The sequence below is a fragment of the Oncorhynchus clarkii genome, chromosome 4 (genome assembly GCF_045791955.1).
Source record: "Oncorhynchus clarkii lewisi isolate Uvic-CL-2024 chromosome 4, UVic_Ocla_1.0, whole genome shotgun sequence".
In the NCBI taxonomy this organism is placed as follows: domain Eukaryota; kingdom Metazoa; phylum Chordata; class Actinopteri; order Salmoniformes; family Salmonidae; genus Oncorhynchus; species Oncorhynchus clarkii.
This window is the reverse complement of record NC_092150.1, coordinates 15,502,049-15,527,780: the sequence shown is the minus strand read 5'-3', so window position 1 is coordinate 15,527,780 and position 25,732 is coordinate 15,502,049. Positions and strand designations below refer to the sequence as shown.

General features: G+C 43.8%; 1 long non-coding RNA gene across 1 annotated transcript; it reads right to left on the bottom strand.

Moving 5' to 3' along the window:
• Positions 1 to 331: 331 nt before the first annotated feature.
• On the bottom strand, positions 332 to 22,783 carry LOC139407585 (uncharacterized). The gene is made up of 3 exons (XR_011634109.1): positions 22,612 to 22,783; positions 3,473 to 3,532; positions 332 to 2,839 (listed from the first exon to the last, which is right to left on the bottom strand). It is a non-coding gene; the product is annotated as an uncharacterized lncRNA (long non-coding RNA).
• Positions 22,784 to 25,732: the final 2,949 nt, after the last annotated feature.

Sequence of the window (25,732 nt, the reverse complement as noted above, 5' to 3'; positions counted from 1 at the left end):
TGCTCTGGATACATTCAGTAACATGATAAAAATATTCCTTGAAAATGTGGGGTAGGTGCAACATTAGACAAACTAATAACAAGGATTTGAGTGAGAGGACAAACTGGTGTCTCCAAGTAGCCACACACCTCTCCAAAGTGTGCACAGTTCTTAATTCATTTCAATGCACTTTTATGACTCAAAGAGAGTCTTCGACTATCTCTCCTAGCTGTGCCGTTGAGGAACTAGAGCAAGAACACATGTAGTTGTTTTGTTGGAACACAACCCTGCATCAACGTCATCACACCATTACTGTCGTTGTTTACGCAATCTAAAATCACAATCTGGATCATTTGAAAGCTTGTACTATTGCTAAAATACGATATTACAGTGTTAGACTTTCACAATGCAAATCAGGGAAACAGATCATAAATGTTGAGGCGCACAGAAAGGATTCATGAGTGCATTCAGGTGCATGTGCCGTGGCGTATTTTCTTCACAATAGAGAAACAGGCTCACTCTGTTCAGAATAACCCAGGGTATGATGCCATGTCATCTTGTAACTGTACATCAAACATAGTGATCATGAACGTTGACACTGTATATGACATAATTGGTTTTATATGGAAACGTGAAGTACACATTTGGACTCATGGGTGTTTGGTTTGCTTGTATGACATCAAAGCGGTATTAATTATAATCCTTAACGTCTCATCTTTCAAAATACATAGAGTCCTCTTAATTTACAGTATTTCCCTCATTCAGACAACAAAACATTTGCAAAAGTTGCCTAATTAGCGGAAAGGATGGGGGCGTCTTCTTGTTGTGCGAGGTGCTCACGTTCAGAATGCTCGTCGGACTCTCGTCGGATGTGGCAGACGGATTACCAGGACGTGTACTCCGAGCATGCACTGACCAACTGGCAAGTGAAAGGCTGGTCATGGCTCACATCAACAAAATTATCCCAGAACCTCTAGACCCACTTCAATTTGCATACCGGCCTAACAGATCCACAGATGATGCCAGCTCTATTTTACTCCACACTGCCCTTTCCCACCTGGACAAAAGGAACACCTATATGAGAATGCTATTCATTGACTACAGCTCAGCGTTCAACACTATAGTGCCCTCAAAGCTCATCACTAAGCTAAGGACCCTGGGACTAAACACCTCCCTCTGCAACTGGATCCTGGACTTCCTGACGGGCCACTCCGCAGGTGGTAAAGGTAGGTAACAACACATCCACCATGCTGATCCTCAACACGGGGGCCCATCAGGGTTCCGTGCTCAGTCCCCTTCTGTACTCCCTGTTCACTCATGGCTGCACGGCCAACCACGACTCCAACACCATCATTAAGTTTGCAGATGACACAACAGTGATCACCGACAATGACAAGACAGCCACCTGACCATGTGGTGCAAGGACAACAACCTCTCCCTCAATGTGATCAAGACAAAGGAGATGATTGTGGATTACAGGAAAAGGAGGACCGAGCAAGCCCCCATTCTCATCAACGGGGCTCTAGTGAAGCAGGTTGAAAGCTTCATGTTCCTTGGCATCCACATCACCAACAAACTAACATGGTCCAAGCACACCAAGACAGTCATGAAGAGGGCACGACAAAACCTATTCCCTCTCAGGAGACTGAAAATATTTGACATGGGTCCTCAAATCCTCAAAATATTCTACAGCTGCACCATCGAGAGCATCCTGGCGGGTTGCATCACTGCCTGGTACGGCAACTGCTCGGCCTCCGACCGCAAGGCACTACAGAGGGTAGTGCGTACGGCCCAGTACATCACTGGGGCCAAGCTTCCTGACATCCAGGACCTCTATATCAGGCGGTGTCAGAGGAAGGCCCTAAAAATTGTCAAAGACTCCAGCCACCCTAGTCATAGACTGTTCTCTCTGCTACCGCATGGCAAGTGATACCAGAGTGCCAAGTCTAGGTCCAAGAGGCTTCTAAACAGCTTCTACCCCCAAGACATAAGACTCCTGAACATCTAGTCAAATGGCTACCCAGACTATTTGCATTGCCCCCCCCCCCCCCCCTCTTTTACGCTGCTGATACTCTCTGTTATTATCGATGCATAGCCACTTTAATAACTCTACCTACATGTACATATTACCTCAATTGCCTCGACTAACCGGTGCCCCCGCACATTGACTCTGTACCGGTGCACCCTGCATATAGCCTCGCTATTGTTATTTACTGCTGCTCTTTAATTATTTGTTACTTTTATTTCTTATTCTTATCTTTTTTAACTGCATTGTTGGTTAAGGGCTTGCAAGTAAGCATTTCACTGTAAGGTCTACACCTGTTGTATTGGGCGCATCTGACAAATAAAAATGTATTTGATTTGTCAGTCAAAACCCATACAGCACTGTGAAGCGCAGAGCAATAGCTTCGACGTCATGTATAGCATGTTATTGTGCAGCCACTACGTTCCAATTTAGGCATTAAACAGTGCCCAAATCTGACATTTTCCACCTGTATAAAGATACGTGTGAAGGGCTATACCAGTAACTTCCAACATGTAAAAAGAAAAAAGCATAGCAAGCCATGCCACTTCATGTTAATTATGTTTCATTGTGATGTCACGGGCAAGAAGTGATTGGTTTGCATGACACACAAAGAAATACATCATTTTTTATCCTACAGTGTGTACTGTCCCTGGAGAGCCACTTGCTGTTCCAATCCTGCCCACAGGATCTTGATTAGAAGTGGATGTTACATCTCCATCCAATGCCGTTCCTGGCAAGACCTGAGACAGTGCAGTCTGCTTGCCTCTCTGCCGGCTTCGCTTGCCTCTCTGTCTGCATGCAGCATCTGGTGGACACCTGCATCAGTGCAAGTCACTGGAGAGAATAAGAGAGAGAGAGAGGCCTCTTCAAATTTACTAAATCACCATAATCTGTCCTAGAGAATTCAAACTGCAGAGCATTCTAGCCAATTTTCCAGACTTTGAAAATGAAGCAAGAAGAAACAGTAGTGTACAGTCACCAAAGTAAAATAAATGTTAACGACAATCAGTAGTCATAGAATTTGTCACAAGAATATCCACAAGGCATAGCAACCTTGCTCCAGTCCATACAACAAGAAACATTAGGCAGTCCAGGTCCATGCATAAGTGCCAAATAAAGCTCTGTCTATTGGACCTGGGGTGGCAATAGTTTCTGTCCCTATTACAAAAAATAGGCTCATGTGAAACTGTGAGGTCTGATATGTGGATATGAGGCAGAGCCAAGCTATGGTCTCTGGTTTGGCCAACTCAGTGAATCATTCAGAGGGAGAGAGAACTGGTTCTAGTGCCATCTGATGGTTTCAGGCTAACAAACACATTTAATTAAACAATGATACATTGCTGGCATGGCCTGTTCTTCCTACAGAATGGGGGTAAATTCACCCCTTTCAACAGGTGAAACCATTGTTTGTTTATGAAAGCAGGATGAGGAAGACTGAGAATGTTCTAATTTGCGTAATTCGCTCACCTGCATTTCTTCAAGTCTATTTAATCAGTTCTCTCTTCATCCTGGTCACTCTATGTAACACTGGGGACAAAATATATATCATTAAATATGGTATCTAAGTCACAGCACAAAGCCCTTTGAACAACAAAGTCAGTGCTAACAATCCATCGGATGAAATACACCATCGGAAAAAGTGACAAGATATTTTCCCTTCACAACAAAGCCCAATGCTTCATACTGTGGGCCAGCTCGTTAGGCCATAGCAAACCAAAGAAGAGCTTTCAAATGGTATCAGACACCCAGTGCTCACTGTTCACAGAGCTCTTCCAGTTTAGATCGGTCTCTCCTGGCCCGTGAAGCAGCAGGGTGGTTGTTTTACTGCCGTGAGGGTGCAATGCTGATTGTTAACGCAGGCAAAGTGATCCCTGGAGTCAAGCCCCTGAACCTGCTCCATCCTTGTAACCATGTCAGCAGACAGGTAGTGTCTGGGTCACAGGGTCAACATGGCTAGGCTGCAGTGGTCTGCATATAAATATACTGGGGAACAGGCTTTTCATTAATCAACAACAGAGCTTGATGTTCAAAAGGATTTAGTAAGGTCAACCTCTGCTTAATCAGGTTAGCTCAGGGGAGAACAACTGCCCCTCTCTCACTGAAGCCAGGGAAGTTCAAGGCTGACCGTGGTATTGCTGAGATTGTTAGCAGAAAACAGGATCCCTCATTATAGTGAATAAAACAATTGTGATCTTCGTGGTCAATCTTTGTCTTATCTGGAGGTAATAGATAATATGATACAAAGCAAATACGTTTATATCCTCTTTGCATGCAAAACAAAGTATTCTTCACTGTGCTAGACTGACCTGGCGTGGTCTGTCTGTCTGTCTGTCTGTCTGTCTGTCTGTCTGTCTGTCTGTCTGTCTGTCTGTCTGTCTGTCTGTCTGTCCCCAGAGAGACAAACATACGCCCATGATCCTCTCTGCCCTTCTCTCTCTTCGCCTTGCCAGCACTCTGTCTTTAGTTGCTGTGAGACAGGCCGCCTCAAGCCAAGGCCTCCACAATTCATTACTATAGGAACAAAAGCCAAAGCAGTAGACAAAGCCGTCCAGACCAACCCAAAGCAGCTCCCACTTAACACACACATCACACTTCACAGTGGTCTCTCTGACAGACATACATACAAACGGCCAATTCAAGGCCTTATTTCTGTCCTTTTAAAAATAAATATGCTCAATAATAATAACTCTGCCCTAATTTCTAAACACTCTAAAAGGCTTCCTATGGGTATTTCTTTATCTCTTGCGGTTAGAAGTCACCACCTTTTCAGGACAGTAAAATAAGATGGTTTCAAGATCAATTACTTCAGAAATTATACTGTGCAAAAAAAATTGACAATTTCATTCATAATCCAGTCTGTCTCCTACGTGACATTACTTTGATACAACTCAAAAATGTAATAGCGCCAAAGACTGAACAGCTATAATCTACCATTGTGCAACAAAATCACCTGTCTCGCTGGTTTCCAGCCTCCTCACACTGGTTCTGTCTGGCCAAATGTCATAAAAAAAACCTTCTCTTTTCCCTGAACCAATCAGTTCTGAATTTGCATACATTTCTGTCCAAAGGAAGAGAGGCGAGCCAATGAACAGCCTCCCTCTTCCTATTCCTCCTGGTCTCCAGACCTGCTCACGCACATGACAATCGCCTTGTAAGAAATGCCAGTAGAGAGGCAATCAGCCATTGTAATTAGGCTGCTTGCCATCCCTGAGCTGCCATAATTCAGACTAGGCTGGAAGCTGGGAGCCTTGGAGGCTAGGAGGCTGAAAGGCTGATAGGCTTGAAGCTAGGAGGCTCGAAGCTCAGAGGCTGGAAATCTGGAGGCTGGAAGGCTGGAGGCTGGGAGGCTGGAAGTTGAGAGGCTATGAGCTGGGAGGCTAGGAGCTGGGAGACTGGAAACTTGGAGGTTGGGAGGCTGGAAGCAGACCCAGCTGTTGCTGACTGGGCCCACCACTGACTCATCCAAACCCCAACACAGGCCATTCCCTCTCTCCCCTCTCCCTCTCTCTCCTTCCCTCTGTCTCTTCTCCTCTCTCAGAGGGGGAGACAGCAGCATTGTTTGTGTGGTGGGAGAAGGGGCTGACTGCAAAATTAAACTCTCCCTCCCTGTCCCTCCTTCTCCCTCTCTCTACCCACCCCCTCCCATACTGCTCCCTGTCTCTCTACCTCCGTCTTTCCCTCTCCCGTTCTCTCTACCTTCCTCTCTCCCATATCGCTCCCTGTCCCTCTACCCCTCTCTCTCCCATCCCTGTCTCTCTACCTCCCTGTCCCTCTATCCCTCTCTCTCCCCTCCCTGTCTCTCTACCTCCCTGACCCTCTACCCCTCTCTCTCCCCTCCCTGTCTCTCTCCCTCCCTGTCCCTCTACCCCTCTCTCTCCCCTCCCTGTCTCTCTCCCTCCCTGTCCCTCTACCCCTCTCTCTCCCCTCCCTGTCTCTCTACCTCCCTGTCCCTTTACCCCTCTCTCTCCCCTCCCTGTCTCTCTACCTCCCTGTCCCTCTACCCCTCTCTCACCCCTCCCTGTCTCTCTCCCTCCCTGTCCCTCTACCCCTCTCTCTCCCCTCCCTGTCTCTCTCCCTCCCTGTCCTTCCTTCTCCCTGTCTCTCACCCCCCCCCCATTCCGCTCCCTGTCTCTCTACTTCCTCTATCCCATATTGCTCCCTGTCTCTCTACCTCCCTATCTCCCCCTCCCTGTGGTATAAAGTAACTAAGTAAAAATACTTTGAAGTACTACTTAAGTCGTTTTTGGGGGTATCTATACTTTACTATTGATATGTTTGTCCACTTTTACATAACTACATTCCTAAAGAAAATAATGTACTTTTTACTCCATACATTTTCCCTGACACCCAAAAGTTACATTTTGAATGCTTAGCAGGACAGAAAAGGGTCCAATTCTCACACTTATCAAGAGAACATCCCTGGTCATCCCTGCTGCCTCTGATCTGGCAGACTCACTAAACACAAATGCTTTGTTTGTAAATGATGTGTTGGAGCCCGCCCCTGGCTATCCATAAATAAAAAAGAAAATTCAAATTAAATGGCGCTGTCTGGTTTGCTTAATATAAGGAATTTTAAATTATTTATATTTTACATTTAACTTTGATACTTAAGTATATTTTAGAAATTACATTTACTTTTGATACTTAAGAATATTTAAAACCAAATACTTTTAGACTTTTACTCAAGCAGTATTTTACTGGGTGATTTTCACTTTTACTTGAGTAATTTTCTATTAAGGTATCTTTTCTATTACTCAAGTATGACAATTGGGTACTTTTTCCACCACTTTTCCCTCCCGTACCACTCCCTGTTTTTCTCTACCTCCCTGTCTCTCTACCCCCCCACGCCCGCTCCCATACCGCTCCTTTCTCACACTTTCTTTTTTCCCCACTGCACTGCAGACATTTGTTTTCCAAACTGCTTGACTGATAAGTACACGAGCAATCGATGGCCTCAAGGTTCTTTCTGAATTCAAAGGCAAAGTCTTAAATTGTGGAAATTCACTTGTCAAAAATAAAGAATCAGAACCTAAACCCACGTATTAAACATGTAAAGTCCATTCGACCAACATCTAAATCCTTTAAAAAAGGGTTTTCTTTAAACTGCCTCTAAAACTCAGGAATTCTCCCTGTGCTCTGGATGGATGCAGACTCAAAGAACTAGCTCAGTTTACCTTGGAATTCAGAGCTAAACAGGAAGCTATGGCAGCATTCTACTGAGATGTATTTTATTTGTTTACAGGGCGTGGTTGACTTAGGAACTGGCTTTGCCTGCTGTATCTTTAAAGGACCTGAAGTTTTCTTGGGCAGTAAAACAAATAACTGTGAGTTCAGCCAAAATAGACAATAAAGCAGAATGGAGAAACTCGGGAAATTCAGTGCAGAGGCTCATTTTTCCAAAATGATTCACATTGGAAAGAAACGCATTTCCCTGTCCTCAGATGAGCTTAGTGTGTTCTCTCTCCCCCTCTCTCTATATTTAAATTCAATTCAACGTGGCTTTATTGGCATGGGAAACATTTGTTTACATTGCCAAAGCAAGTGAAATAAACATCAAACAAAAGTGAGAAGAAACAGAAACAACATAAAAACTTTTAGAAATTAACAGTAAACATTGCACTATACTAACAAAGGTTTACAAAAGATAAAGATATTTATATTATCAGCTATGTACAGTGTTTTAGCAATGTGCAAATAGTTGTAGTATGAATAGTAGGGAAAGATAAATAAACAGATACATATTGGTAGTATTTACAATGTTGTTTGTGCTCAAATGTTTGCCATTTTCTCATGGCAACTGGCCACAAATGTTGCTGCTGTGATTGCACATTGCAATATTTCGCCTAAAAGATACGGGAGTTTATAAATTGTTGATTTTTTTTCAACATCTTGTGGGTCAGTGTGATCTGTGGGAAATACTGTATGTGTCTCTAATGTGGTCATACATTTGGCAGGAGGTTAGGAAATGCAGCTCAGTTTCCACCTCATTTTGTGGGCAGTGTGCACATAGCCTGTCTTCTCTTGAGAGCCAGGTCTGCCTACTGCGGCCTCTCTCAATAGCAAGGCTATTCTCACTGAGTCTGTACATAGTCAATTGTTTTCTTAATTTTGGGTCAGTCACAGTGGTCTGCCACTGTGTACTCTCTCTAGGGCCAAATAGCATTCCAGTTTGTTTTTTATGTTCTATTTGTTTGGTTCCCAGCAAACCGGGACCATTCCCGGAACATTAGCTAAGATTCCAATTCAGTTATTGTTAGGATAACATCCCAAAAATATTTAAAATGTGTGTTGAATGAAATATCATTGAAATGTTCTCCTAACATTCACTAAAATGTTGTGCACAATATCTGTAACAACCACCACAGAACGTTCTCATTAGGATTCCAGGTAATGCAATAACACAATGTACCAGTAATGCTTTCCCAGCAAACCAAAATGACTTCTGTGAAAGCTCTCAAAACTTGTGCAAATGTGCAAATGTTCTCATAACACAAAAACTGTCCAGTCATACTGATTATTATACAATATTTGTATAAAGCATTCACCTGATGTTGCAAGAACGTTCCCAGAACACATTTTGGCTGTTCTTTAAAGGTTCACAGAATATTTCATTAGGTTGTGGGAACTGTCTGGTTGGAACATTGTGGGGACATCACAAAAGATATGTCCCCAAAACACTGCCCAGTTGTGCGGACGATTATACAATTCAACTGATGTTACAAGAACATTCCCAGAACATTTAGCTAGACTATCATACCTGTATACATCATGGTTGGACGCTTCTCCCTGTCACGGATGCCATGGTTGCCCTTAGTTTGAAGATGTAATCCAGAGACAGCTGCAAACTGGCACAGTGGTCTTAGGCACTACATCTCAGAGCAAGAGGTGTCACTACCGGGGTAGGCTGTCATTGAAAATAACAATTTGTTCAATACTGATGTGCCAAGTTAAATAAACATTTTAAAAAGTGTTTTCACCATCTCCTTAGCTAACATACTCTAATTCTACTCATTTCAAAACTCGGTCCTCCAGTAAGTGGAGAGCAACACTTATGCAGTTCTACTAAGCAATATATTTTTTAAAAGCCACATTAGACAGGATTACCTACACATAATAACCAGCTCAAATAGACATAAGCGTGCTATACAGCAGACCAATCCGAACTCATCTCTCAGCATGTCCAGCCCACTCATTATCTAAGCCAATCATGACTAGTGGGAAGGTTGATGACTTTTCTGTGACTAAATCAACTAGGCTTGTAATTTAACAATTTTATTCGTATTTACAGATGGCATACAAGTTTCTTATTAAGGCACATGAAAGTTCACAAGTTCCAGAAGGCGTTTCTGCAAAAAACGCATAACAAAATAATGAATAAATAAAAGATTACATTCAAATGGCTCTCATGTGAAGTAGTGACTCGCAACATACGCCTAGTTTCCTGAAACAGGACAGATTTGTAGGAGATTCAATATAAGGAGATTGAGAAAATGCTGGCGTTTGATTGATAATATGCAGATGAAGTCGAAAAGAGAACACACAGAAGGCTGTTATAAAACACCTGTCTCTGGATTCCATCTTCAAACTAAGGCAAACCATGGCATCTGTGACAGAGAGGGAGCTAGCTAAATTTGATATTACATGTTTCTAATTTTGTCAGAAAGTTGTTTTCATTTCAAGTTAAAGTGTACTGTTAGCTAGCTAGCTAACATTAGTTGGCTGGCTCGCTAGCTAACGTTACGTGTATGATCTGTGTAGTGATATTATTCGTATCTCAATTAATCCTCTGTGCCACCAGGGCATAGCTTTGGCCTTGAAGGGTTTTTTCAGTCTAATATGATCAATTAGGACACGTGTATATATATTTTTTCAAAATGTTCCAATTCTATTCATATCTTGTGCACTTGTAACACTGTATTTGATGAGTTTTTGTCATACCAAGAAAAAAATGTTAGGAAAGAAATCTGCAAAATATGGATAGCCTCAGTATAGGCTATAAATTAAACATCTTTGTTTATGTGACTTAAACTTTGATAGATAATGCATCGCAAACATCTCAACCAGCCGGTTGAGTTGCCCAATTAAAGTAAATAAATGTTATATTGGAATTTGTACAGACTTTTAAAATCATCAAACAAATTATATACATATATGAATTTACATTGTCTTCTTCATTGACATATAATGGAAGATAGGCCTACTTAAATTAGGACTGATATCAAATATTAATAAAATATGACACAATTGCGTGTCAAAATATGAATATTCAAATGTATGTAAATGAATGCATTTACAGTTTATATGCTACGAATATTCCAACACAAAAAACGTATTTCTCTCTAATTTGGTGCACAAATTTGTTTACGTCCCTGTTAGTGAGCATTTCTCCTTTACCAAGATAATCCATCCACCTGACAGCTGTGGCATATCAAGAAGCTGATTAAACAGCACGGTTATTACACAGGTGCACCTTGTGTGGGGGACAATAAAAGGCCCCTCTAAAATGTCCAGTTTTGTCACACAACACAATGCCACAGATGTCTCAAGTTTTGAGGGAGCTTGCAATTGGCATGCTGACTGCAGGAATTCCACCAGAGCTGTTGCCAAATAATTTAATATTAATTTCTCTACCATATGCCGCCTCCAACCTTGTTTTAGAGAATTTGGCAGTACGTCCAACCGGCCTCACAACCGCAGACCATGTGTATGGCATCGTGTGGGTGAGTGGTTTACTGATGTCAACATTGTGAACAGAGTGCCCCATGGTGGCGGTGGGATTATGGTATGGGCAGGCATTAGCTACAGACAACAAACACAATTGCATTTTATCGATGGCAATTTGAATGCACAGAAATACCGTGATAACATCCTGAGGCCCATTGTTGTGCCATTCATTCGCCTCCATCACTTCATGTTTCAGCATGATAATGCATGGCCCATGTAGCAAGGATCTGTACGCAATTCCTTGAAGCCGAAAATGTCCCAGTTCTTCCATGGTCTGCACACTAAGCAGGCATGTCACCTATTGAGCATGTTCGGGATGCTCTGGATCGGCGTGTACGACAGCATGTTCCAGTTCCCGCTAATATTCAGCAACTTCGCACAGCCATTGAAGAGGAGTGGGACAACATTCCTCAGGACACAATCAACAGCCCGATCGACTCTATGCAAAGGCGATGTGACCAACAGTTCCATTTTTGTATTCCCAGTCATGTGAAATCCATAGATTGGGGCCCAATTAATTTATTTGAATTCACTGAATTCCTTATATGAACTGTAACTCAATAAAATTGTACCCCTTTTTCTCCCCAATTTCATGATATCTAATTGGGAGTTACAGTCTTGTCCCATTACGGCAACTCCCGTATGGACTCGGGAGAGGCGAAGATCGAGAGCCATGCGTCTTCCGAAAAAGCATGCCAAGCTGCACGCTTAACCCGGAAGCCAGCCGCACCAATGTATCAGGGGAAATACAGTACAACTGGCAACCCTGTCAGCGTGCATGCACCCGGCCCACCACAGGACTTGCTAAAGCGCCTCAAGCACTGCGATGCAGTGCCTTAGACTGCTGCGCCACTCAGGAGGCCCATAGGTTTTATTCTTTAACCATAAATACAGTCAGAAACGTAGAATTTAAACTAACTGTAAAAATAGTAACAGTGTGTTAACATTGACTGTTGAACTTTTAAAAAATGCAGCCAATATAATTCCAACTGAGACACTTGATATGGTCCCGCCTGTTATATTTTTCATGATTTGACAATTAAAAGTGATCCCAGATCAGCACTGATAGTGTTGGATACCTTGTAAATATGGGCCCAGAAGTATGCAGCATAATGTATAAAGAAGATGGGTGAAGTGCAGTGGAGGCTGGTGGGAGGAGCTGTAGCAGGACGGGCTTATTGTAAAGGCTGGAATGGAATAAATGGAACAGTATCAAACAAATGGAAATCACATTTTTAACTCTGCTCCATTAATTCCATTCCAGCCATTACAATGAACCTGTCATCTGATAGCTCCTCCAACCAGCCTCCACTGGTGAAGTGACGATGAATAACCCAGTTACCAGTATTTCCCTGGGTTGGTTATGTCTAAGAAAGCATGGCGTTCCTGATCGATCATACTGCCATGGCTATATACTTGAAAATGAAAATAAATGTGAGTGAGCTTCTCTGGTGGTACAGAGGAAATAAAACCTAGCTTGAGGAACCAAACATTGCAGGTTCAAATCACACATTTGCAGATTGTAAACATTTGAAATGTCTGTATGATTAAATGCTGTTCAAATGTCCTATGAGTTAAATTAAAAGGCTGTGTGTCTATATCACCTTGTAGTTGGCCTACAATATAGTCATCATATGTGAATTGCCATTAAATCTGGAGAGGGACATATCCCAATCAGCTTTCTTCAGCTTTAAGGAGCTACGAATGATGTGTTAATATTAAGTCCCAAAAAAAGAACGTTCTTGAAATGTTCTGAGGACCGTCAAGGTAAAATGTATATTGCGTTAAGATCAACGAACTGTTATGTTAAACAAAACAAATATGCTGTGAATATCATAAAAACAAACTTATTTGGAAATTGTGGAACATTGTGCAACATTGGAATATTCTGTGCAACATATCACAAAAAATATAATAACATCCCAGACAACTCCCATAACTTACTTAAATGTTCTGGGAACCTTTAAAGAACTTAGACCAGGTGTTCTGTCAACATTCTTACAACATTATAAGAATGTCCTATGCAACCTAACAAACATTTAGGAACATCATCACAACTGAGAATATTATGTGTTTTGGGAACCTATCTCTTGTAATGTCAGCACAACTGGACAGTTTTAATGTTTTGGGAACATTTATTTGGTGATGTCCCCACAATGTTCCCATTAAAGAACAGACTAAATGTGTTCTGGGAACATTTTTTGTAACATCAGCTGAATGTTTTTTCCACCCTAAAAGAAACATTGTAGGATCATCTGCACAACTGGACAGTTTTTGTGTTTTGGGAACATATATTTTGTGATGTCCACACAATTTTCCCACCAGACTGATCCCACAACCTAATGAAACATTCTGGGAACTTTTAAAGAACCGAGAAAATGTGTTCTGGGAACGGTCTTGTATCAATATTGTAGAAACAACCTCATAACTGGACAGTTTGTGTGTTTTGGGAACATACAGAGGCTTTGGAAAGTATTCAGATCCCTTGACTTTTTCCACTTTGCTACGTTGCAGCCTTATTCTAAAACAGATTCAATAAAAATAATACCTCAACAATCTACACATAATACCCCATAATGACAAAGTAACAACAGGTTTTGAGAAATCTTTGCTAATAAAAAACAGAAATACCTTATTTACATATGTATTCAGACCCTTTACTATTAGACTCGAAATCGAGATTAGGTATATCCTGTTTTCACTGATCATCCTTGAGATGTTTCTACAACTTGGAGTCTGTGGTAAATTCAATTGATTGGACATTATTTGGCAAGGCACACAACTGTCTATATAAGGACCCACAATTGACAGTGAATGTCAGAAAAAAAACAAGCCATGAATGAGGTCGAAGGAATTGTCCGCAGAGCTCCGAGACAGGATTAAGTTAAGTCGAGGCACAGATCTCGAAAAGGGTACCAAAAAATGTCTGCAGCATTGAAGGTCCCCAAGAACACAGTGGCCTCCATCATTCTTAAATGGAAGAAGTTTGAAACCACCAAGACTCTTCCTAGAGCTGGCCGCCCAGCCAAACTGAGCAATCGGGGGAGGAGGGCCTTGGTCAGGGAGGTGACCAAGAACCCGATGGTCACTCTGACAGAGCTATAAAGTTGTTCTGTAGAGATGGGAGAACCTTCCAGAAGGACAACCATCTCTGCAGGCCTTTATGGTAGAGTGGCCAAATGGAAGCCACTTCTCAGTAAAAGGCACATGACAGCTTGGAGTTTGCCAAAAGGCACCTAAAGAGTTTCAGACCATGAAAAACAACATACTCTGGTCTGATGAAACCAAGATTGAACTCGTTGGCCTGAATGCCAAGAGTCACGTCTGGAGGAAACCTGGCACCATCCCAATGCTGAAGCATGGTGGTGGCAGCATCATGCTGTAGGCATGTTTTTCAGCGGCAGGTACTGGGAGACTAGTCAAGATCGAGGCAAAGATGAACGGACAACAGAGAGATCCGTGATGAAACTATGCTCCAGAGTGCTCAGGACCTCAGACTGGGGCAAACATTCACCTTCCAACAGGAAAATGATCCCAAGCACACAGCCAAGACAATGCAGGAGTGACTCCGGGACAAGTCTCTGAATGTCCTTGAGTGGCCCAGCCAGAGCCCGGACTTGAACCCGATCAATCATCTCTGGAGAGACCAGAAAATATCTGTGCAGCAACACTCCCCATTCTACTTGACAGAGCTTGAGAGGATCTGCAGAGAAGAATGTGAGAAACTCCCCAAATACAGGTGTGCCAAGATTGTAGTGTAAATGGGATATTTCTTTTTTTTTTCTATTTCTGTGTCATTATGGGGTATTGTGTGTAGATTGTTGAGGGAAAAAAAATCCCTTCCGAAGACACTGTATCTTTTGAAATGTCCCCACAATGTTCTCACCAGACGGTTCCCACAATCTAATGAAACATTCAGTGAACATTTTTTATGTGTTCTAGGAACATTCTTGTAATACCAGGCGAATGCTTTATACAAATATTGTATATTCAACCGCGAAACTGGACAGTTTTTGTGTTATGAGAACATTTACCGCGACCTAACGTATGTTACTTGTGGTGTTGATGTTTAGGTCGAGTTAGGTAAAGTTATTTATGTAGTTTAGGGCAATGGTGTCTAGATAGCATTTGTATTTGTTGTCCTGGCTACTGGTCTTTTTTTTGGAAGACAATTATTTTGTCTCAGTGAAATTCACTGTCAGGGCCCAAGTCTGTCAGAATTTGTTTAGAAAATCTAGGTGCTTCTGTAGGCCCTCCTTGGTTCGGGACAGAAGCACCAGATTATCTGTAAACAGTAGACATTGGATTTCTAAATCCACTAGGGTGAGGCCAGGTGCTGCAGACTGTTCTAGTACCCTCACCAATTAATTGATATACAGTATATGTTGAAGAGGGTGGGGCTCAAGCTACATCCCAGTCTCACCCCATGGCCCTGATGTCACGGTTGTTGTAATGGACGGACCAAGGGCTCTCTATGGTCAGAGCGTGACAGTACTCCCCCCCCCCCCCCCAAAGGTGCGGACTCCGGCCGCAAAACCTGAAACCAAATGGGGAGGGTAGGGGGGTGACTAGTGTCGGTGGAGGCGCCGGTGCGGGTCGTAGCCCCCGCCCAGACCATGGATCCGTCCATGGATTTGGGCTGGACGCCGCGTCCGGACTGGGCACCAGCACAGAGGAAGGCTCCGGCCTTGGAGCGGGACTGGACGCTGTGCCTGGACTGGGCACCGGCGCAGAGGAAGGCTCCGGCCTTGGAGCGGGACTGGACGCCATGCCTGAACTGGGCACCGTCGCAGAGGAAGGCTGCTGCCATGGAGCGGGACTGGACACCATGCCTGGACTGGGCACTGGCGCAGAGGAAGGCTTCGGCCTTGGAGCTGGGTTGGCCGCCGTGCCTGGACTGAGCACTGGCGCAGAGGAAGGCTCCGGCCTTGGAGGGGGACTGGACACCCTGCCTGGATTGGGGACCGGCACAGAAGAAGGCTCCTGCCATGGAGGGGGACTGGACGCCGTGCCTGGACTGGGCACCGGTGCAGAGGAAGGATCCGGCCTTGGAACGGGACTGGACGCCGTGCCTGGACTGGGCACCGGTGCAGAGGAAGGCTCCGGCCTAGGAGCGGGACTGAGCTGGCACAGGACGTACCGGACTGGGGAGGCGCACTGGATGCCTTGTGCTTGGAGCCGGCACAGGTGGCACCGGACTGGTGACACGCACTTCAGGGCGAGTGCGGGGAGCTGGCACAGGACGTACCGGACTGGGGAGGCCTGATGCGTGGAGCCGGCGCAGGTGGCACCAGACTGTTGACACGCACTATAGGGAGGGTGGGTGGAGCCGGCACAGACTTCACCAGACTGCTGACAGGCTCTTCAGGTCAAATGTTGAGCAGAACACACCTGCACAACATCGCTCTCTCTCTCCCCCAACTTCTCCATCTCCTCCCTGACGGTCTCTGGCTCTTTAGGTTGAGTGCGAGGAGCTGGCCCAGATGGCACCGGACTGATGACCCGCTCTTCAGCACGCCTGCGCTGCAGCATACTCCTCGCTAACTCTTCTCTCCGGTATCCCTCATTGCACTCCTCTATCGACTCCCATTCGGGCAATGGCACTCTCCGCTGCTCAACCCCCTCGTGCCCCCCCCCCCCCGAAAAAAATCTTGGGGTTTCTGTGGCCGCGGCCCCCGGCGTCGTTGCTGTCCTTCCTGAGTCCTCTGCGACTCCCGCCAAGGAAGGGTCTCGCATCCACTCATGATCTCCTCCCATGTCCAAAACTCCTTTACCTCATGAACACGCTGCTTGGTCCTCTTTTGTTGGGATATTCTGTCACGGTTGTTGTAACGGACGGACCACATCTTTATTACGGTGAAACTTCAAACAATAAACCAACAATGAAAACCGTGACATCAGTGGTGCAACAAGAACAAACACAAACACAATATACCACAAAGCAGGTGGGAGAAAGGGCTTCCTAAATATGATCCCCAATTAGAGGCAAAGATTACCAGCTGCCTCTAATTTGGAACCATACAAGCCACCAACATAGAAATGGAATGACTAGAACACCCCCCCTAGTCACCCTCTGACCTAAACACCATAGAGAACCAAGGGCTCTCTACGGTCAGAGAGTGACACCCGAGGAAAGATATATGTGTATTTACTGCCAATTTTAACTGCACACTTGTTGTTTGTGTACATTGATTTTATAATATAATATGTTGTTCCCCAACACCCAGTAGCATTGCATTGTGATAATTGTGTTGTTTGCTCTATAACCTGTTAGTTCATAGGCCTAAGGCCGAGACAATAAGAAGACACAGTGGCAGAATACATTCAACCACACCTTTGTTTCATTACAAAACCATAGAGCAACCTCTGAAGTCCACAAAGCATATTGCGTGTAACAAACACGTTACCTTGACCTACAGCATGGTCCAGCAAGTTAATGTTTCCGACATTTTCGGAGTACTAAACAACTATTGATTTAGAACCACAAAGAAAACAGGAGATTCCTCCACTATTCCAGAACCATTTTAACTTCAACATCATCAAATCACCTCTGCTTAGTCTAATACAGTGATAACTAAAAGATGCCAGAAACAATTTAGTCCAATCAACATAATCTGAATATGATGTGGCTGTCCATGGTTCTGATTTCTGTGTATGTGTGTGTGTGTGTTTGTGTGCGTTTGTGCAAGTAGAAAAAACATATTGACCCAACCTACTGGTAGAGAAACACCAATGCCATCCTCCTCTCTTTCATGTTGATGAAATGGCCTGTGAATCTGTCACACAGTACACACTTTTAGTTTTTATTGTCCTAGGCTACTTGGCTAATATGCTTGCTCGCTAGCCTAATTTCCTTTCATGGGAAACTATGAGCCAGATTAGCCTACTACATCTAGCTACATATTAAACTTCCATCCTTTCAGGCTGGGTCATAATGTATGAATTTATGGTTGGATCAGAATCCCCATTATAATCAGCCAGTAAAGAGAATTAAGTAAAACCACAAGTCCAAATCCCTAGCTAGCTAGCCACCATAGGACAACGACACAACAAGATGCAACAATTAATTTTTTTTTTGTCAATGACGTTCTTCTTTTGATGTGATTGGTGTGAGGCCAAATCCAAAATAGCTTCCCTTGACACTTTTTTTTGGGTGCGCCAGGACCATTCAAGGAGCTCACTCAGTTTAGCTCAACGCTGATTGGCTATTATTTTATGCTTTTTTTTATCAAGCGAGGCCAAATGCTCGCTGGCTTTCCTTGAATTCAGTGCTACGGGCAGCAACAATGTCATACTTTTTGTGACCAGAGAGCATTAGATAGTTGGGCTACACACACAGAGAGCATGTTTCGCTTGCCTGGATGCTTTCTCAGGTGAGTTACACTACATGGCTAAAAGCATGTGCTCGTTGAACATCTCATACAAAAACCATGGGCATTATTATAGAGTTGGTCCCACCTTTCCTGCTATAACAGGAACTCTTTTTCCAATAGATGTTGAAACATTGCTGCGGGGACTTGCTTCCATTCAGCCATAAGAGCATTAGTGAGCTTGGGGACTGATGTTGGGTGATTAGGCCTGGCTAGCAGGCAGCATTACAATTCCTCCCAAAGGTTTTCGATGGGGTTGAGGTCAGGGACTGCTAGCTTCCGCACCGATCTTGACAGAGCATTTCTGTATGGACCTCGCTTTGTGCAAGGGCGCATTGTAATGCTGAAATAGGAAAGGCCTTCCCCAAACTGTTGTCACAAAGTTGGATGCACAGAATCGTCTAGAATGTCATTGTTTGCTGTGGTGTTAAGATTTCCCTTCACTGGAACTAAGGGGCCTAGCCCGAAACATGAAAAACAGCCCCAGACCATTATTCCACATCCACCAAACTTTACAGTTGGCACTATGCATTCGTGCAGGTAGCGTTCTCCTAGCATCCGCCAAACCCAGATTTGTCCGTCGAACTGTCAGACGGTGAAGTGTGATTCATCACTACAGAGAATGCGTTTCCACTGCTCCAGAGTCCAATGATGTCGAGCTTTACACCACTCCAGCCGACACTTGGCAATGGTGAACTAAGGCTTGTGTGCGGCTGCTCGGCCATGGAAACCAATTTCATGAAGCTCCAGACAAACAGTTCTTGTGCTGACGTTGCTTTCAGAGGCAGTTTGGAACTCAGTAGTGAGTGTTGCAACCGAGGACAGACACATTTTACACCTGTCAGCAACAGGTGTGGATGAAATAGCCGAATCCACTAATTTAAAGGGGTGTCCATATACTTTTGGCCATGTAGTGTACATTCAGCCTCTTGCGAATTGAAGGAAAACTACAAAACACAGAGAGCTGAAAGATAAATTATATTATATGTTATTTTCTTTTTTCTTGGTACATTTTTGGGGGGAAGCATGGCTTTCCTTGACATCCATGAATACATGTCACTGCCAACACTGCTTTCCATCAATTTGTCTGGTAGACCCTCATGCCAAATTGAGTCAAAAGCTTTTTTTTAGTCAAAGAAGCATGAGAAGACTTTGCTTTTGTTTTGTTTGTTTTTCAATAAGGGTGTACAGGGTGTATACATGGTCTGTCGCATGGTATTTTGGTAAGAAGCCAAATGACGATGATACTGCAGCTGGATTTTTACGAGATTGCTGTTGCCGCAGATTCCACTGTAATTATTGGGGTCAAATTTGTCAACAATTTTGTGGATTGGAGTACCAGACCATGGTTCCAAATATTGGGGATGATGCCAGCGCTGAGTATAATGTTGAAGAGTTTAAGAAAAGTCTATTTGAATTTGCGGTCTGTATATTTTATCATTTAATTTAGTATACAGTACCATCCGCACCACAGTCCTTTTTGGGTTGGAGGGTTTTGTATTTTGTCCCGTAGCTCATCCATCTCACTGCTGGCCCTACAAGGAAATGATGAGGAGGCACACACACACACACACACACACACACACACACACACACACACACAGGAAAGCCTATACTGCAGATTCTTTGCTTGCTGCAGAATTAGGTCACACACATAAAGCCCTGAAACACAGACACTCATTTACTACTTTGTAAAGTCATTTTCAAAGTCATAGGAAAAACCACCAGGATACCCAGAAAGAAAAACACACAGAGTAAAAACCATGCCAACGTAACACTAATCGCCATATATAAGTGTCCAGTACTGTCGGTACAGTAACTAGTTATACTGTATGTGCTGAGCATTGACTTTCCACATGTATTCTACTTGAGCATTACACAACACCGAGACAGATGACTTTAGGAAAGGACAGCGGGCTGCACAGAGGTTGTGCCCCACCAGTCAGCTAAAGTCAACAGTCTAAGTCTGGTCTATGTGCTTGTCTGACAATGTTCCCTGACACTATTCACCTGCTCGGTCGTCGCTCTGTATGTCTGTTTTTCTTCCTGCGGCCCACACAAAACACAGAATATGACATAATACAGAACATCACTAGACAAGAACAGCTCAAGGACTGAACTACACAAATGTAAAATAAGTTTGCCTGTCTGCCAGTCTGCCTGCCTGCCTGCCTACCTGTGTCTGTCTGTCTGTCTGTCTGTCTGTCTGTCTGTCTGTCTGTCTGCCTGTCTGCCAGTCTGCCTGCCTGCCTGCCTACCTGTGTCTGTCTGTCTGTCTGTCTGTCTGTCTGTCTGTCTGTCTGTCTGCCAGTCTGCCTGCCTGCCTGCCTGCCTGCCTACCTGTGTCTGTCTGTCTGTCTCTCTGCCAGCCTGCCTGCCTGTCTGTCTGTCTGTCTGTCTGTCTGTCTGTCTGTCTGTCTGTCTGTCTGTCTGTCTGTCTGTCTGCCTGCCTGCCTGCCTGCCTGCCTGCCTGCCTGCCTACCTGTGTCTGTCTGTCTGTCTCTCTGCCAGCCTGCCTGTCTGTCCCTGCTCTCCACTGAAGAGGTTGAATGTAAATTACTGGAAACAATATTATATGGCTATGAAAGTTAAAAGCCAAAGTAGAAATAATACAGATATCAATATCTCACACCAAGTTATTAACATCAGTTAGCCATCAACTCAAATAAATTCAGTGACTGCTAATTGTTTGACAACAAATGTCTTGACTGGGAGTGTCCCTCAGTTGATAGGTGAGTTTAATGCTCATGAGAGAATAATCTTTGTAATTATATGAAGAGTCCAACTTTTTATGCAACAGATTCCCCTCACCCATTCCTCTGTTGCCACAGTATTAAAGGTCATGTCAAATGTTAATTGAAAATGTGAGTCTGCCAGAGCTTTTCCCAAGGTAAATGAGGATTATGAGAGGGGTGGGTGCACAATGTAAAAATAGACAGTTTAGAACAGATTATATTTCCCTTTGCAATGCAATGTGTGTGTTTTAATATTGCTATTGAAATTATTATGTCTTGGCTGCCAGCAATATTATCAGGACAGAAATCCCAATGCGGCCTCCCTTCCTTCCCCACCCTGGCCACGGCCTGCTAGGACAGAGGTGTCAGGGGAGAACAGGTAATCCATACACAGCGGAAGTTTATTGATGTGTGTTAAGGCTTTCTTAGAAAGAGGTCCATCTGTGTGATTCAGGAAACTGACAGCTTGCCAAATAGCTTAAGATTATTAAACATCTACCAATGCAATCTTGGCCATATGTAACATGCTAATGTGACACGTTTCCTTCTCATCTTTAGTTTGTCAAAGGTACACCAAGGCCGGACAACCACATTTGGGGCCCGAGGAACCGACCTCCATGGGCCCCCTCAACCTCCCAACATTTAAATAATGTTTTTTAGGGAATTATTTCAACACATTTTGCCATGAGGCTGAGAGACAAATCTGCTGTTTTATAGCTCATCTCATGCTTTTCTTGTTGCAGTTGTAAAGCAAATGTCCTGCTATTCTACACATTTTGCCATTGCTTATCTAATCAAAATCAAATTTTATTGGTTGAGTAGACATACTTTGCAGATGTTATCGCATGTGACATGTTCAAATGCTTATTATGACGTGTTCATATGCTATCTGGGGGGGGGGGGGGGGGGGGGGGGCGACCTCTAGGGGTCTCTCAACCCAAAGTATTTTTTTTATGATACTTTTCTGGGGGGGTTGGGGGCTCCCTGGACGTTGGGGGTCGCGGGGCATGTGCCCTGTTTGCCCATACGGTAATTTGGCGCTGAGGTACACCATGTATACCTGTACACTGTATATCAAACTTGTATAGTGTACTTCAATCAGAGGAATGGTCGAAGTGAAGTTGCCGGTCCTTCTAACAATATATTTCATCACATGCTTCATACAATGAAATACTAAGTCAATGAAATACATGCATCGTTTAACTAGCCTTGTACAGAATCTAAATGCACACCTCACACTTTTTAAACTTTACATTTGCACAGAGCATAGTTAGCCAACCTCAGCATATTGTGTTTGGTTACAAAGAATATCCTATACACCATAAACTACCAGAGAAGGAGCATTATGAAGATCTTGAATGTTGCCATATTATTTTCTTATAGGCCTATTTTACTAAGGAAATGAGTCAGAGAAACAATTATTAAGCTACATTAACTGACATTTTTTAAACAGTCAGAATCCTGGACACCAGTGAATTAAGCAAGACCTCAACAACTAATGAATCACTTCAACGAGAGGCCATTGCCATTCTCATAATGCAATATATTATAATAGCCTACATTATTTTAAATGAGGAGAGAAGGTTATTCCACCACCATCATATATAAATAAGCCTTTGGTTCAGCACTAAATATCTACATATTGCAACACTGTATTTCAAATCCATCTACATGAAAAAATGTAGGCCGAAAAAATGTTATGCTATTTAAATACCAAACATGCAAAAGTATATTTCAATGTCCAATGACAAGTTAAATAAAAAATAAAATTACTTACAATTTGTCCGTTGTTGATTTCAGGTCTCCCATACGTAAAAGGACGTAATTTTACTACATTTTTGAAGTAGTTATGCTTTGTTGGACTTGTAGCGCATGTAGAGCACTGTAGAGAAGCGAAAGAAGTCTTGTGTTACAGCCTCGTATTGCCCTGTCATTGCTTCGCCGCGTTTGACACAGCAGAACAGTGTGTTCTGCACGTAACCAAAGTGACTGACACCCACTAACGACGACCGATGATGATATGGAACATGTTGAAAGGACAGGGGTTTAATCCCGGGGAAAGCTTCTCATCTTTGCTATTCCGATCCCGCATTGTTTGCACTGTCAAGCGGAGTGGACTCGGTGTAATAGCCCACGAGCAGTGAATCGAGCACGGGCTAGCGACACTGAATCATAGCCTGAAACTGCTGTAGTCACTTTATATAGCCTGCAATCTATGGTCACTCCACACAGAGTCACACATGATAAGAAAAAGTTATTATTTACATCATCAGGCGACCAATGGAGATGTGGTGTGGCCTACCTGAGCAAGATCATTACCTTCTCTGAATGAAAGCGACCGTTTTTAAAATAAATATATAAATTACAATTTATGCATATGGTAGGCCTGGGCTAGTAGAAAAGGCTATGTTGCTATGTTTGTCCATGCAATGGCCATTGATTGACATCTACAGACGTGTACCCTTGCAAAGCTGCACACAAAATATTAGATCAAAGTTTCTGCGCCAAATAGACTATGAATAGCAGAATTACAGCACACATACGCGCGCGCACACACACACACACACACACACGCACACACACACACTACTGCAACAGAAGAAGAGGCATATTTAGTGTTCTATAGGTGAAACTGAAAGGCGGGAATATTGCACCTGTTTGTAGAACATGCTTCTCACAGCATGTGTTCGCCATGCCATCTTTTTTTTCAGTAAACAGTGCAATGGTCGGTTATCTCAGACCAGACTATTTATTTTATCCTTGTTCCCTTCTTTTTAAAACATCAATGCATATACCTTCGTAAAATAATAGTTTACCTGTCACATCTCCGGGATACACTACACATCAAATATGTACATAATGCTTTTTCCAGTAGATTGTATTTAGCCTATTCACGTAGGCCTAAATCCTGTCTAAAAATGTTGTTAATGACAATGGCTATACAACTAGCCTATTAATTAAATAGAAATTAATTCTGCCATGTGTCTCAACAATATTAGGCAATTTGATACATTAAATAAACCAAACCATTATTATTTAAGACTATGCATGATTCTTTTCACAGTATTGATCCCTCTCCCTTTCAAAGCACATCTGTTTTAGGGACTACGGTGTCATACCACTCATGTTAAATTAAAGCACCATTTTCATTTCCTTGTGCCCAGAAACTCTCTAGTGAATAACTTGATGTGGTTTATGAGTTGGAATGCTTTAAAAATGTTTAGTGAAGGTATGCATATCAAACTGCTGCAGTTGCAGAGAAATTATTCTGATAGAACTATTTTGACCAGGACTTGCTTACTCACAAGGGTCCTGAGATTTCCTGAGATTTTCTGAATCACTGTGTATGCGGGATGGCCGTAGATAACACAGGGGAGAGGGGTGGGCCTGGAAACAGAAGGGCTATGAGACAGAGGTTTAATCCTAGACACATAAAAAGTGGGATGTATACGGAAGGTGCGAGGCAACAGAAGACGACCAGCATAGGGTTAAGGATTTAAGAGATGGGGAAGGGGCCAATAAAACAGGGGGAACGTTAACAGGACTCCATCCAGAGGGGCAGATCCCAAGTGGACAGCTATACCCTCCGTCTCAGACAATAACAGGGAGCAGGGTCTGGTGGTGGTCCGCCTGTCGCCAATATCTGGAGGTGGTCTTGAGAAGAGTGGACCGGGCTCTCTTCCAGGTACGATGACAGCGGCGGAGGGGGCAGAGGGTATTCTGACTTCTTCCTCTTGCTCAGGGAATAACTGGGGCTGATATCCCAAGGAACACTCAAATAGGCCAGTGGTCGAGCAGGGAAGGGTGTTGCGTGCATATTCCACCCACACGAGTTGCTGGCTACAGGTAGTGGGATTGGCGGAGATAAGACAATGAAATACCGTCTCCAGGTCCTGATTGGCTCCGACTGGCCGTTAGACCATTCCAGGACCGGAGAATGGGCAGAGTCCGGGACAAACATCCTGTTAGCCGGGAATGTTTGCCTTACAGACCCGGCCCTCTATACCCCAGATGAGTGTAGCCACCAGAAAGGAAGTAGGGAGGATGGTCTCAGTGTCAGATGGTGTAGCAACAGGGCTATACAGGTGTGAGAGCGCATCAGGTTTGACATTCTTGGACCCAGGGTGGTAGGAGATAAATTTAAAATGAAATTAAAGCTTGTGAATAACAGGGACCATCGAGCCTGCCTTGAGTTGAGATGCTTGACAGTGCGGAGATATTCCAGGTTCTTATGGTCAGTCCACACTAAGAATGGAAGGTCTGTCCCCTCTAACCAGTGCCTCCACTCCACCAGCTGCGAGTAGCTCTTGATTTCCAGCGTCATAGTTCCTCTCAGCAGGGTTAATATGATGGGAAAGGAAGGCACAGGGATGCAGCTTTTAGTCCTGGGTAGAACGCTGGGACAGCCCCCACACGGACGTCCGAGGCTTCAACCTCCACCACAAACCAACGGGAAGGGTCCGGATGGATTAAGATGGGAGCTGTAGTGAATCGATGCTTGAGGTCCGAGAACCCCAGGTCAGCTGCTGGAGACCACATGAAGGGAACCTTGGGAAAGGTGGAACACTGCGGGAGCGTTGGTGAATGGCATCACCAGGTACTCGTAGTGACCGCTAGCCGTATCCGAACCAAATGGTAGGTGTTCCTAAGGTCCAATTTTGAGAATATGGTAGCCCCCTGGAGAGGCTCGAAAGCTGAGGAGATGAGTGGTAGCGGGTAACGTTTTTTAACCTTGATATCATTAAGGCCCTGGTAGTCGATACACTGACGCAGGGTTTTGTCCTTTTTCTCCACAAACAAGAACCCTGCGTCGGCGGTAGAAGTAGATACTCCGAGCCGCAAGAGAGTCCTTAATGTACTTCTCCATAGTCTTGGTCTCCGGATCCAACAGGGAATAA